This window comes from Brassica napus, chromosome C1, assembly GCF_020379485.1.
Source record: "Brassica napus cultivar Da-Ae chromosome C1, Da-Ae, whole genome shotgun sequence".
Taxonomy (NCBI): Eukaryota; Viridiplantae; Streptophyta; class Magnoliopsida; order Brassicales; family Brassicaceae; genus Brassica; species Brassica napus.
The window spans coordinates 36,393,436-36,409,590 of record NC_063444.1 but is presented as its reverse complement, the minus strand read 5'-3'; the positions used below and the strand labels follow the sequence as shown (position 1 = coordinate 36,409,590).

Genomic DNA, 16,155 nt, shown 5'->3' with positions numbered 1-16,155 from the left:
CTATTTCTTTCCTATTTGTTCACGGGAGAGTGGAAAAGGGACGAGCCGTGTCTATAGCTGGTGGTGGGGCGCATCTAGACCATAAGTATTGGGTGCACTATTGCAAGTAAAAGATAAAAAGGCTTTTCGCAAGCATCGAACCTGAGAAAGTGAGGGTGCATATGTGACCTTTTACCACATGAGCTAACCAAACCTAACTGTTTTTACATGCAAAATTTTTAATTTTAATATAACTGTGGGTGCACGTGCACCCAGACCCTATAATGTGGCTTCGCCGTGTAGGGATGGTTCTAGAGAATACTAATGTCACCGGGAATGATCTAACCGCTGATCCGCATGTCCTCCCTGCCACACAGATCAGTTTTAAGGACAGCCTTGCCCTGTCAAGATATATCAGCCAAACCAAGTAAGAGGATTATATTATTCAGTCACTTAACTCAAACGTGACTTGTCTAAAGGTAATAAAAGAAACAATCATTGTTTATGGATGTAGGAAGCCGATTGCGCATATAACTCCTTCAAGGACAGTTTTGGGAACAAAACCAGCGCCTGTAATGGCTGCCTTCTTGTCTAAGGGTCCTAGCTCGGTGGCTCCCGAGATCCTGAAGCCGGATATTACTGCGCCTGGTGTGAGTGTGGTCGCTGCCTACACTGGAGCAGTATCTCCAACAACGAAAAGTTCAATGCTCGGCGTCTTCTGTTCAATGCTGTATCAGGAACCTCCATGTCTTGTCCTCATGTCTCTGTCATTGCCGGTCTTCTCAAAAACCGTTATCTTTTTTGGAGCCCTGCAGTCATCCGCATTGCCGGTCTTCTCAAAACCCGTTATCCTTCTTGGAGCCCTGCAGTCATCTGCTCTGCCATCATGACTACCGGTAAGAATCCTATGTAAACATATGGTCTCATCAAAATTATAAATTAGTAATTTATATGTATGTACATTTTATACAAGCTATTCTATTTTTAATTTTAATTTTGTTTATATTGGAATTATCTTTATGTTGTCATAAGATTTAATATATTTTGATGAGATTTAGTAAAATTATATTGAAAATTATATTTAAATTTTATAAAACATATTTTATATACATCAAATACTATAATCAAACCAATATGATTGTCAAATTCCAAAAATATTATCAGAAAAGTGCCAAAAAATTACTCAAAGCTTGATTTTGAATATAAAGGTGTACCCCAAATTCAATCAAAGCAAAAATAACCCAAAAGACTAGTGAAATTACAACAACCTCTTTATAACCAAACAAAAAACATGTATTGGATTTTACCATTATAACCCTCCATGTGAGAAGACTTACAAAGAAGACTTTGGAAGACTTCTCAAAAGACTCTTGTAAGGTTTTCAGAAGACTCTTGAAATTCTAATGCATTTTATTCTAGGAGACTTTTGAAGACTTCTCAGAAGACTTTGGAAGACTTCCCGGAAGACTCTCAGAAGACTCTCGGAAGACTTCTTGGGAAGTCTTCTAATGTATTTTATGCTGGGAAGTCTTCAAGAAGTCTTCTTCCAAAGTGGTACAAAGGGATGATGTCAAGTGGAGTCCAAGATTATCTACGTTGAGGAATGATATCTAGCTCCATGTGTAATAGTTTTGTTTATGGTCTGTTTTATGATTTGTATGTGTACTTTAGCTGTGAATTCTTTTGTAAACTTGGCGAAATGTGAATCAAAAGAATTTGATTAATATGTTTATGTTTTTCCAAAAGTACTTGACATTATTGAAGTTATTGATACAACAAACCAAGAAAATATTTTAACCATTCTACCCACTTAACAAAACACAACAACACAAAAACACAAAAACTTCGTGAAATTTACTAAAACTAAGAGAGAAGACTTCTCAGAAAAACTTAATCAAATTCACAAAAGATCAAAATTGAATGTTAAGCGAAAAGTGAAATTTTAAAGGGGGAATTTCATGTTTACCACTTTCATGGTACCATTATTCATCTTTACCATCACTAAAAAGACATTTTCAAAAATACCTTCTTTCATGGTACCATAATAAATAATTATTTAAATAAATAAAAAATAATAATTTTTTTATTTTTTTTGAATTATACTTTTTCAAATTCGAACTCTTTATAATTTATATATTTTTGAATTATGCTTTTTCAAATTCGAACTCTTTATAATTTTTTTTGAATTTTTTTTATTCAATTTTTTTTTTCAAAATTTCTTTTTGAAAATCGAAATTATATTTGAAACTGTTTTTAAAATTTTTTTAAGTATGTATTTATATATTTATTAGAATCCTAAATTTTACATTCCGAAAACTCTATCCCATCCCTGAACTCTAAACCCTAAATCTATATTAGTTAATCCTATGGATATAAATATCTTTTACTCTTCATTAAAAGTGAGGGTAAAAGTAGTTAGAGTAAACATTAAAAGTGGTACTATGAATATGGTATTTGTGGCAATTTCCCAATTTTAAATTAGATGAAAGTTAAAAATTATATCTTATGATATAAAAAGACACATTAAAAAACATGACTTGATATTCTTAAAGTTACTTAACAGTTTTGAAAGTTAAAAAACATACCTTGAAGTTACTTAACACTTTTGAGAATCTAACGTAGAAGATTTCTCCAGAAGTCTTCTCTTAAAAGACTTCTTAAAAAAATTTCTCGGATTAGCTAAAAACATTAGTAAACAAGAATATTTGAAATCTCATAATTATTACCAAATAAGTTATTAATTTCATTCAGGAGCACCAATATTGACTATACATGAATTAATAAGAAAATATTTTTATTTTCAGAGAAAATGAAAGTTTAATTATTAAACATTAACGTAGAAGACTTCTACGGAAGTCTTCCATTTAGGTCATTTTTGCAATTGCAAGTTTACAAAGGAAGACTTCTAGAGAAGTATACTCTACAACATATATCTTGGGAAGTCTTCCTTTGTAAATGTTGCCTTACTTTTGAATTTGAAAAATTTTCGAAAATACTAGAGAAGTCTTCTCTCGTAAACATGTTAGTTTTGCAATTGACAAAAGTTCTGCAGATATTTAACTGTTTTCTTAGAAGTCTTCTCACGTTCACATGAAGTCTTCTCACTGTAGTAAGAACTCTGCGTAAGTTACTTTTGCAATTGACTTTATCTGACTTTTTCAGAGAAGATTTCTTTAGAATTTCCGTCAGGAGACTTTATCTGGCTTTTTCAGAGAAGTCTTCTCTCGTACCCAAAGGTTCGACCAAAAATTAGGGGTGTCAAAATGAGTTATATAGCTCATAAGCTAGCTCAGCTCGACTCGATTTTTCATGAGCACGTGTTCTATTTTTCACTCATTTCATAAATGAGTTTAATGAGCGAATTTAAATTAGATCACGAGTTATATAAACGATCTTTAATGAACGTGAGCCAACTCATGTGCTTGGTCATTTTTATACTTCAATATATATATATATATATATAATAGATAACTTCTATTTTTCTTAGGTTAAAAAGATAATTTTATATTAATCATATTTATCTTCTAGAATTAAAATGTAAAACAAATCTTTTTAGATATAATAGAAAATGTAAATATTTGCATCATTCATCATCTCATGTATATCTATCTTTAAATTAAAAAGTAAAAAAAAAAACTATTCCTAAGATATAATTTATATATTACTCATAGTTCTCTTATATTAATGTTTTTATTTAGTATTTAATATTAATGTTTTGGATTTTTGAATATTTAAATTTTTTTAAAAAAATATCATAGAATTTATTAAAAAATTTATTTTATGAATATTTGTATTATTATTTTTATATTAGATCATGAGTTAGCTCGTTTAACTCATGATCTATATGATCTGAGTTTGAGTTTAAAAGTCATATAATAAATGAGCCGAGCCGAGCTGAGCTAGCTCATGAAAGATCCGAGCTCAGTATGAGCTGAGCTGAGTTGAGCGAGCTAGCTCATTTTGACACTCATACCAAAAACCCGGAATACAATTCGAGAAGACTTCTTAAGAAGACTGCTTCTCATTAATATTAAAGTTTTTACAATTAATTGTCAATTGCAAATCTAACCTACACAGACTTCTTGTGAAAGTGAGAAGACTTCATCTAACAGTAAAGAAGACTTCCCGAGAAATCTTCTCCAAGACTTCCTGAGAAGTTTTCTCGGATAAACAAGTTAGTTTTGCAATTGAACGAAGTTTGTCAAAAATTTGAGTTTTTATAGAAGACTTCTTGATAAGTTTTCTCAAGAAGTCTTCTCGTTTTTTTTGTTGACAAAGAAAATTTAGAAGAATTCTAGAAAATTTAGAAGACTTCTCTAAAAAACACACAAAAATTCAATTGCAAAACTAACATATGAATTTACCAGAAGTGTTCTCTTTGGAGAAGACTTTCAAAGAAGACTTCTTCACGAAACAGATCCGAAAAAATTCAAATATCATTTTTAGATCTTGTGAAATTCATGTTTAGCTTTTACAAGCACACGCAACTTCTTAATGGAAGTTATTCGCCCGTTCTTGACGATGAATCATGAACTTGAGTAAATCTAATAAGCTTATAGTTTTTGAAATGAAAAATTTGGGATTTTTGGATGAAATAAGAGATAATTAAAGAAAAAAATGGTTTGTGTGTAAAAATGAGGATATGAAGATGTATATGTTGATTTTAGGTGCATTTAAAGCTTGAAATTAGTTGTTCATGGTGGTTGGTGTTTTGATGACAATGACAATGTTGTAAATGAATAAGGAATATGAGGATGAATGAGTATAACACTAATTTTCGAAGAAAAAAATAATAATGGCATTTCAGTGAATAACTCAAATTTTTATGGTGAATATGACAAATGAAAATTTTAAAAAAGCATGGATCATTTTGTGTTTGACTTCAAATTTTGAGTCACATTTCAAAAAAAAAACCCAAAAATAATTGATGTATATACACCAAATTCAAATATTTTCGTATTTTAGAAAAAAAAATCTTAAAATACAAAAATCTATAAAAGGAAATTTTTGTAAATTAATAACTCTATAAACTAATAAAATACTATAGTCCCAACATTATTAATTTACAGAGTTTTTACTGTATTAGATATATTTTAAAAATTATCTTTATACAAATTTTTTTATTTGAATAACATTTAATTATAAATTGTTTTATATCTTAATTATAAAATTTTATAATAGAAAATTTGATTTTATAAGAAAAAACTCAATTATATATAAAAACACAATATATATAAGAATTATCTTTTTATAAAAAATATAAGTTTTTATTTTTGATAATTTTATTATATTATTTTATAATCAATTAGCTAATATAATATATAAATCTAATATTATTGGTAAAAAGTTCATTCTTCATTATATCTTAAATTATTAAAAAAATTATTTAAAGGTATATATATATCATCAAATGTGATTTCCTAGTGTACTCCAAACCATCTCAATGGAACCAACCTTTTTGATCTCCATAGCTTCCACAATTCATAACCTGCACCTTTAATTTGTATCTATTGTTTCCTGGTTATAATATCATCAATAAAGATTAAAGTAGCTGGCTTCATTCGAAGATAAGACATATTTTGCACTGAATAAGAAGAATTTTATTTAGATATTAGAAAGTTTATAGCTTTTGAAGTTTTTGAGGATAATAACGAATAAAGATAAAAAAAAATACGCCTAAACTGACCAAAATTATCTTATACTTTGATGACTTAAAAAGAAAGCATAACCTTAAATTGCATATAAGATCCTTTAACAACTTAAATTATGTATAATGAATAGTATAAATTAATAATATTATTGACTTTAACCGTTTTAACTTTTAAGGTGAGAGTTCGAATGCGAAAAGTCATTTTATAAATAATAGTAAAGATATATTATAAATACAACTTGTTTGAAGGATAACTACAATGTCTCATAAAAAACAAATATGGTTTGCAGTTAACTTACCCATCAAGAATCTCCTCCAAGATGAGACAATGCAGCGCGATTTAATACTTGGCACTTTTTTCAGATGAGCCATTGCTTCTCAAGAGAAAGAATATATCACCATGGCCTTCATTACATATAAATGATTTTTTACACACTTTGGAGTTGCAAAACTGTTGTAAAGTTTCTTATATGAACTTGAAAAAGGTTAAAATTTTGTTGTGACATGGTTTGCAGATGAACTGTGACTTTTGGGGAATTCGCCAAGATTGCTCTCGGATAAGACAAGTTTGCGAGCAGCTTTCTTGCTAAAAACGTATACTGTTTTAAAGCACACATCAGTTCTTGCAAAACCTTTTTTGACCATTAATTGTTACTGGCAAACATAGTTGACTCATTAATAGCATTGTGGCATAGAGCAAAAGTCTGGACCATTAGAAAACAATAATGGTTTTTTACCTAACGTAAGGATCTCCAACCCAAATCCACAATATTATTTTAGTGTGATTTTCAAACTATTTTAGCGTAACATCTCCAATCCAACACTAAAAGTTACACAATTTTAGTGTGACACTATATTTTTACACCAAATTTGGTGTGAAATTATAGTGTTGCACTAAAATGGTGTAACTTTTAGGGTTGGATTGGAGAGGTTTATTGTGAAAATCACACTAAAATAGTGTTTTGGAGTTGGATTCAAGATGAAAAAGTTTTTAGTGTTGAAATCACATTAAAACAGTGTAATCTTGACACTATAATAATTTTATAGGTTAGATATGCTCTAATGCGAACTTGTAAATCATGTTTGCGGTTCTCTCATCTTTTGTTTCACGTAAAACAAATACACACACATAAAAAAAAAAGGATTAATCTTTTCAAAAATAATTAGTGGGTACAAAGTTGAAATAATCTTATGATATATGGACTATTTAACAAAATTCAGCAAACTACGTGGAAACGTATAATACAAAGGGTCTAGCTGATAATAACCATCACAAGAACACAAAGAATCAATAGAAAAGGACTGAGTAGAAATAAAAGTGTAGGAATGATAATTCCTTATCAAAATTAATGAGGAAAAAATTGTTTTATAATTCTCTATAATAAAAGAAATGAGTAGAAATAAAAAAAAAAAAAACTATTTTTCATAAATGGTAAAATATGTTGAAAAAATGTTAAAGAAAGTAATGTTTTTCTTGTTCCTTTGGTCATCATTTAAAGTCAAAGTCTTGACTCTGAACTGACCTGTCTTTCTTCCAAGACAGGAATGATATCTTTCATCAAGACCCATCAAATACATAGTTCAGATATCAACGAGCAACTTGGCCCAAATAACTTCTGGTTTTGATAATCATCGAAGGAACAATGGGGCTACAGCAATCGAAAGGCAAATTGGTGTCTCAGCAAGTGCGCGACGGTAATTCTGAAGGCATTCTAGCTCTTATTCGTGAAGGAGCAGACCTCGAGGTTCAATATCGTTATTTGATTGACTGGTTGTTTGAATTTCTCGTAAATTAGGATTTTGGGTAATTTTGTGTTATTTTGGATTGTAGTGGATGGATAGAAAAAGCAGAACGCCTTTGATCATGGCATGCAGGAAGTACGAGCTTTGTGATGTAGACAAGACTTTGATCGAGTTAGGCGCCAATGTTAATGCTTCTCGTTCAGGTACTGAAAGAGTTACTTAGCATCAGAAAGAACTTTGAGTTATAAGCTAATGTGGTCTCTCTTGTTGGTTATCAGGTCGCCATGCAGGGACTCCTCTGCACCATGCTGCTAAAAATGGTAATGTGCCCACTGTTGAGTTGCTTCTTTCACATGGTGGTAAGTGTTTGCTCTCATCTCTTACATACAGCTTGTTGACTATGAGTTTGATATCCTATATTTATCTGATGCTTTTGGCAGCAAATCCACTTGTTCTCAATGATGATTGTCAGACACCACTTGAGGTCGCTAGAGACAAAGGGTTTGGTTATGTCGTGGGTGCTATTGAGGTATGTTCGTTTGTTGTTGCTGACTTGTAAGTGATGGATATGATTGTTTTGTGGATTGTTAACTATTTTGGGTTTGTAGAGACACATCTGCTTGTTCTCTGGTTATATGTATCAGTTTTGCGGCCCTGCCGATCTTGATTTATATTCCGGTCATTCTCTGCTTCGTGTAGACAAAGGGTGAGCATCCGTTATACGTCGCTTTTAGCATCTGTCTTCGCTCATACGTGCAGTTAACTCTGAAAATCCGTTTCTTTTGCACATGGCTGTGAAACATCTCTAAAGCTTAATGATTTGCAGATGGGTGGTCGTCGTACCAACTGGTTCAAGAAACCCTGCAGAGCCTTTGAAGTTGGAGGTGGCTGTATATGATCATAGGCTGGTAATGATCATTAATATTAACAATTGAGAGAACAAGTTCAGGACGTTTTACTTTTTATGTGTTTTGAGTGGTAAACAGGATGACCAGCCACGGACAGTGATGCCGTTGTGGAAAGCAAACTTGGAGGAACCAATAACGAACGAGGCTGATATTTCAGTGATGATCACTGTTGACGACTCCACAAGTAATTTCTTGCTGTACTTTTTTATATGTTGTTGACATGCAACCTCTTGATGTTGACATGCCTTGAATCTGGATGTTACATCTAGGCGATGGATGTTACATCACGTACATCATACCGACTCGGTTGCATCAAGAGCGTTGCATTAAGTTATTATGGATGTTACATCTGATCGTGGGCTTAAGCTCATGAGTCCGTTTAGTCTAGGGTTTTAGATACGAGATGTTACTATATATATCTTGTATTCGAAGTAACCCTGAACTTGCACTCTGTAAGCTCAATATCGCCTCCAATAATAAGATCTCTGTTTGTCCGTGGACGTAGCCCTAGGGGTGAACCACGTTAAATATCTGTGTCGTAGTTACATCGCTTTTATTCATCTGTTTCCGCATCTGTTCCTTCTCACGTTCGTTACAACAAACTGGTATCAGAGCTCGGAGTTTGTGATCTGGTGAGAAGATGTCTGGAATAATCGCGAAGATCGACAAGTTTGATGAGAGAAATAGCTGTAGTCTTTGGCAGATTAAGATGCAGACGTTGCTGAAGCAACAAGGCATCTAGGGACCATTGTCAGAGAAGAAATCTGATGCAGCTGATTTGGAGGCTCTGGAAGAGAAAGCGTTCTCAACAATTTTGTTGTGTCTAGCAGACGAGATTATCATCGAAGTGTCGGATGGGAAAACGGCTGCTAGTTTGTGGCAGAAGTTGGAGAGTTTGTACATGACAAAATCTTTGACGAATAAGCTACTTCTGAAGCAACGCCTCTTCGCCTTGCGTATGCAAGAAGGTATTGAGCTTCGCGACCATCTTGACAAGCTGAATTCGATATTACTGGAGCTGTGTAACATCGATGTTAAGGTGGAGGATGAAGACGCGTCACTAATCATGTTGGTATCTCTGCCGAACTCCTTCGAGAACTTCGTGCAATCGTTCATTGTTGGCAAAGATACAGTGAAACTGGAAGAAGTTAGGTCGGCGCTTCATAGTCGGGAATTGCGCCATAAGGCATCTAGCTCATGGACAGACAATCAAGCATCGGGGTTGTTTGTCAGTGGTGTGAAGGGACATCGGAACAGAAGGACTTCAAAAGATAGGAAGTCGTTTCCAAGAGGTCCTAAAGCATCTGATATTTGCAACTATTGCAAACAGAAGGGACATTGGAAATCAGACTGTCCCAAGATGAAGGAGCAGCAGTTTGGGTCTGTTGCAGTAGCCGAGGATGAAACCAAGTCTGACGACGACATCGCTCTTGTTGTGCAAGGACACACACACTCTTCTGATGTGTGGGTTTTTGATACGGGAGCATCCTACCATATGACACCGAAGAGAGAGTGGTTTTCAGAGTACACAGAGGTACTTGACAACAAGATTAAGATGGCAAATGACTTTGCCTGCAAGATTGTTGGGATCGGCTCAATCAAGCTCAGGACACATGATGGTAGATTCTGCACATTGAACAAGGTTAGGCATGTTCCATCAATGACAAAAATTTGATATCCGTTAGTCTTCTGGACAGCAGAGGGTTTAAATATTCGGGTGGTGATGGAGTTCTGAATGTCTACAGGGGTTCTGATGTGATTCTGAAGGGTTTCATGAACGGTACTCTGTATTTTCTGAAGGGTACAATAGTTCCCGGTTCAGCAAATGTTGCATCGCCAGAGATCCCAGAGAAAGATATGACTAAGCTATGGCATATGAGGCTTGTACATATGGGTGAGCGTGGGATGCAACATCTGTCGAAGCAAGATATGCTTCATTCTGATATTGGTTTGGAACTCTGCTCGGAAGAGTTCAAACAGTTTTGTAAGGATGCAACATCTGCCAAGCATCTTACTGAGAGGGGAACACCACAGCGGGATGGTGTTACAAAATGGATAAAACAGATAATGCTACAGAGAGCGATGTGCATGCTCTCGAGTGCTGGTTTGAAGAAGCGGTTTTGGGCTGAAGCAGTTATCACGGCTTACTACTTGATAAATATTGTTCCCCACACAGACATCGAGTGCATGACACCTTCTGAGGTGTGGTCTGGTAGATCTGCTGAATATTCACTTTTAATAGTGTTTATGGGATACGGTGATGGAATCAAGAGATACATGGTCTGGTCTCCATCAGAAAACCGAATGGTTCTAAGCAGGAATGGTGTCTTCGATGAAGCATCTATGGTTAGAAGCTCAGGGTCCAGTTCAGAAGCAGAAAAGGGTAGCACTGATAAACAGGTGGAGCTGCAAGATGATCATGAAGTGATCGATGTGCAGGCACACACAGAAAATCATGAGGAGGGTGTAGAAGATATTCAGTTGGAGTCTACGAAGATTCAACCGCTTGATGCTACGGAGCGTAGCATCTTGAAAGATCAACCAAGAAGGATTGATGTCAGGCCACCAGAGAGATATCGCTTCGAGGATATGGTGGGTTATGCACTTCAGGTTGCAGAGGAAGTGGATGCGTCATCTACTTACATGGAAGCTGTTTCTAGTCCCGAATCTGAGAAATGGCATGTTGCAACGAGAGACGTGGAGTCTCATCAGAAGAATCATACATGGGACCTGGCCACATTACCATCAGAGAGAAGGGATGTTACATGCAAGTGGGTCTTCATGATTAAGGATGGAGCATCACTGGCAGAAGGAGCTAAGTATAAAGCTCGGATTGTTGCAAGAAGTTTCAGTCAGAGAGATGGAGTAGACTACAATGAGATATTCTCATCGATGGTCAGACATACGTCCATCAGAGTGTTGCTAACGCTGGTAGCACGTCAGGACTTGGAGCTTGAGCAATTTGATGTGAAGACAGTGTATCTTCATGGAGAGCTAGAGGAGATATACAAGACTCAGCCAGATGGTTGTCGAGTTCCTGAAAAGGATGACTATGTGTGTACGCTTCAGAAGTCACTTTGTAGATTTAAGCAGTCTCTCAGAGGATGGTACAAGAGATTCGACAGCTATATAATCAAGTTGGGCTACATCAGAAGTCCTTATGATTGATGTGTCTTCATGAGTAAGTTGAAGGATGCGACGTTCATCTGTTTGGTACTCTACGTGGATGACATGTTGTTAACTGAAGAGAAGTGTGACATCGAGAAGCTGGAGCTTCTGGGTTTTGAAGTTGAGATGAATGATTTGGCTGCAGCAATGAAGATTTTAGGGATGGAGATCTTCAGAGATAGGGAGAAGGAGTTGTTCTTGTCACAGAAGGCCTACATTAATGAGGTGTTGACAAGGTTCGTGATGTCTTCAGATGAACCTATCAGTATTCTGTGCACTGCAAATGTTCATCTCACCATGTATATGGTTTAGCCCGTTGGGGCATCTGGCCCGTTGGGGCATCATGCCCGTCGGGGCATCTGGTCCGCAAGGACATCTGGCCCGTTGGGGCTTCTGGTCCGCAAGGACATCTGGCTCGTTGGGGCATCTGGTCCGCATGGACATCTGGTCCGCAAGGACATCTGGCCCATTGGGGGCATCTGGTCTGCAAGGACATTTGGTCCACAAGGATATCTGGTCCGTTGGGACATCCGGCCCATTGGAGCGTCTAGTCCATTGGGACATCTGGTCTGTTGGGACATCTGGCCCGTTGGGGCGTCTGGTCCGTTGGGACATCCAGTCCGTTGGGATATCCGGCTGATGACGAACGTCTGGCTCTAGTTGAGCATCTGGCCGTTAAAGGGCGTCTGGTTCGTCATAGCAACACATCTGGTCGGAAGGGACATCTGAGGCAAAGAGAGCGATGGTACATTTGGCGTTGAAGAACGCATCTGGTACATTTGGCGTTAATAGCGCATCTGGCACTTGAAAGTGCATCTTGTACATCTGGCGCTGATGGCGCATCTTGTACATCTGGCGCAGAGAAACGCATCTGGTACATCTGGCACTTGAAGGTGCATCTGGTACATCTGTTATTGAGAGGATTCAAGTCAAGGTGGAGAATTGTTGATATGCCTTGAATCTTGATGTTACATCTAGGCGATGGATGTTACATCACGTACATCATACCGACTTGGTTGCATCAAGAGCGTTGCATCAAGTTATTATGGATGTTACATCTGATCGTGGGCTTAAGCCCATGAGTCCGTTTAGTCTAGGGTTTTAGATGCGAGATGTTACTATATATATCTTGTATTCGAAGTAACCCTGAACTTGCACTCTGTAAACTCAATATCGCCTCCAATAATAAGATCTCTCTTTGCCCGTGGACGTAGCCAAGTTGGTGAACCACGTTAAATCTCTGTGTCGTTGTTACATCGTTTTTATTCATCTGTTTCCGCATCTGTTTCTTCTGACAATTGTTACAACACTGGATAATGATGATTGAACTATATTCTGGTGGATAGTCCCTGTTTGCGTTGGCCACTGTTTGCGTTGGCCTCAAGTATTTACGAGTAAGTCTACCCACTGTTTAGTTGCTAACAACCCTCCTTTGTTCATATCAGAAACTTTTTACCATCGTGACCTAGATCACTCTATTTTATCTGCTTTTTAAAATATTTGTTAAGCTTTTCTTCTCTTTTACTACAGAAACACATCTTAGACTTGCCCCCTCCACTAAAGGGGACTAACAACAGCTTAAGTGGTTTTGTGATGCATGTAAAGGAATTCCACAGGTAATTGTCAAAAAATTATTAGCCAAATTAATGTTTCCTTTCATCCTTCTTTGTATTATATAATGAAACTCTAATGTAGTTAAATATACAGCCAATACCGCCTGCACCACCACTTATGAGTGAGACACCAAATACCAATCACCACTCCATTGGTGAAGCAAGGTCCTCAACTGCACCACCTCCACCTCCTTCCTCAGGGAAAGCAAGCACCTCGGGTCTCAATAGCCATGAAAGTGTTATTGTACATGAACCTTCACCATCAGCTCCTCCATTGACAGATGATGATGATGTACAAACCTCAGAGGAAGGTCAAATTCATTACCCAACAATCGATTCAACACCTGTTGATGTCCCATCTTCTTATCCTCTACCAGCTTCAGCAGAGGGTGAAAAGAAAGAAGACGGGAGCTCTGGACAGTGTTCTATATGTCTCGACGCTCCATCTGACGCGGTTTGCTCCCCGTGTGGACATGTCGCAGGATGCATGTCTTGCTTGACCGAGATCAAATCCAAGAACTATGGATGTCCGGTCTGTCGCGCCAAGATCGATCAGATCGTTAGACTGTACCGTGTCTGAAATAGACAGGTACTACATGAACTCACATGGGATAATCTCTCTCATTCATTGTGTTGTGAGATTAAAGCTTTCCAACCGTTGACACTCTCTTTCTCTATTACTCAACTATGATCAAGAACCCTGTTTCTCTGTTGTTGTTAAACAATATCTATGTGTCGTATAAACGGTTTTGGATGAAAGAATGTAAAAGTATTCATGCCATATTCTATTTTAGTTTACAGTTGATTGTAATATTCTTCGAATAATTGGTAGATTGGGAAAAACCCCAAACTAAACCGACCAGAATCCAAATTGACCCAAACCAAACTACGGTATATGTCTAAACCATTTAGTTAAAAAAATTATTAATCCAAATGGTTTGGTTTTAAATCGAACCCCAAAAATCGAAATATTTCTTTAATTAAATTAACTAAATATATTAATAGTATACGTATTTAAAGTATTTAACCATTTAAAAACATTTTTTTGAATACAAAAGTGTACCCCAAATTCAATCAAATGCAAAAATAACCCAAAAGCCTAGTGAAATTAACACAGTCCACTTATGAACAAACAAAAAAGATGTATTCAGTTTTACCATTATAACCCTCCGTTAGAGAAGAAGTCTTCTCTTGGATGACTTCTTTATAAGTCTTCTATTGGATGACTTCTTTATAAGTTTTCTCTTTCGGTAGATCTTAAAAATAATTTTATAAAAAATATTTTGATGGGTAAAAATTTGAAATCATGTAATAATAAACATTTCTCAATGATGTAAATTTAGTTTATCTGAAACTGAATTATTTTCAACATAGATGAGTGAATGTATATTGACTCATGAGTCATTGGTTTAGGGTTTGGTAACATATGTTATAGTATTGTATTTATCTTTAGGGTTTGATTCTGAAATCTTACCTTCATTTTTTTTTCAAATTGACTCATATATGTTTAATAACTATTTAATAACTTGATTTAAACACTTTCTAAGTTTCTTTTAAGTTTAATAAAGTGTTTTTTTTTGCATAGTTAATTGATTTTAGGGTGATTTTATGGTATGGAAGACTCACAGAAGACTTAAAAAGAAGTCTTCCGACACATCCCGCCTAAATTTTAGTAGAATTTAGGGTTCCCGCCTAAATTTTTGAAAAATTTAGGTTTCCCGCCTAAATCGAAGTCTTCCATAAGTCATCCAGGAGTCTTCCAGAGGAAGTCTTCTCATGGATTAGATCTTAAAAATAATTAATAAATTTTATAAAAAATATTTTCAAAGGGAAAAGGTAAAAATTATGTATTAATAAACATTTCTAAAAGATGAAAATTAAGTGTTACTGAAATTGAATTATTTTCAACATAGATGAGTGAATGTAGATTGAGTCATGATAGTCTTTGGTTTAGAGTATGGTAACATATGTTGTATTATTGTTAGTATTTTTAGGGTTAGATTTTGAAATCTTATATATATATATATATATATATATATATATTTTTTTTTTTATTATTAACCTGACCTATATATATATATGTGACTATCAGAAGACCCATTTAAACACTTTCTAAGTTTCTCTTAAGTTTAAGAAAATGTTCTTTGCATAGTTATTTGATTTTAAGGTCTGGAAGAGTGTCAGAAGACCTTTAGAAGACTTCTAGATTCTTGAGAAGTCGTCTAGGACGAATGGGTTAGAAGACTTCCCAGTGTAATTTATGGTAGAAGACCAAAGAAGTCTTCCAAACCGAACCGGGTCTTAATTTCACCTTAAATTGTAAAATAACCGAAGGTAAACCAAACTTTATTTACCTAAGCCTAAACATTTACGGACATATAAATATGTTTTTTTTTCACTTTTTGGTGTTTCTAAAAAAAATCTAGTAAATACACGAGGAAACCCTAGATGTTTCTCTGAGGCGATTTCCGTCGAAAATCTTCTCCGTCCTTTTCATCTCTTGTAACCTTGTTATTCTGGTAAATCTTGCTTCTCCTTCGTCTTCCAGAATATTGTCGTCGATTAAACTAAACCGCTTGTTTTTTTTTCTGATCTGAAACCGTTTTGGTTGTATTCTAACTCCACCGCTAGTAAGTTATTCCTCTTTATTTCATTTCATTACTGATACTATTCGTTTCTCCGTCGTGACCTTCTTCCTTCTTGTCGAGTTTTGGCAGATCTGTAACCATAGCTGTAGGCGAACGTAACCTCGACTTCTCCGCTTTCCGACGGTATGTTCATCCATTTGTTCGATGTATCATGGTTTCTCTTCAGATTTGACTAGTCACGAAGAATTCAGGAAGACTTCACGAATATTTAACGAAGACTTCGCGATGTCTTCGTTAAATATTTGTGAAGTCTTTCTGAAGTCTTCCGTAAGTCTTCTTGAAATCTTCCGTAAGTCTTCTTGAAGTCTTCAAGAAGACTTACGGAAGACTTCAAGAAGACTTACAGAAGACTTCAAGAAGACTTAGCTTGTTGGTTTGTTTCTTCTGTTTGTTTTTTGTGTGTCTGAGATGTTGGTTTTTTCATTGTTTTGCAGGCTGTAAAATGG

At 35.4% G+C, this 16,155-nt stretch overlaps 1 pseudogene; it reads left to right on the top strand.

The window, feature by feature from the left end:
* Positions 1–6,416: 6,416 nt before the first annotated feature.
* LOC106449875 lies at positions 6,417–13,872 on the top strand (annotated as a pseudogene).
* The last annotated feature ends 2,283 nt before the right edge of the window (positions 13,873–16,155 follow it).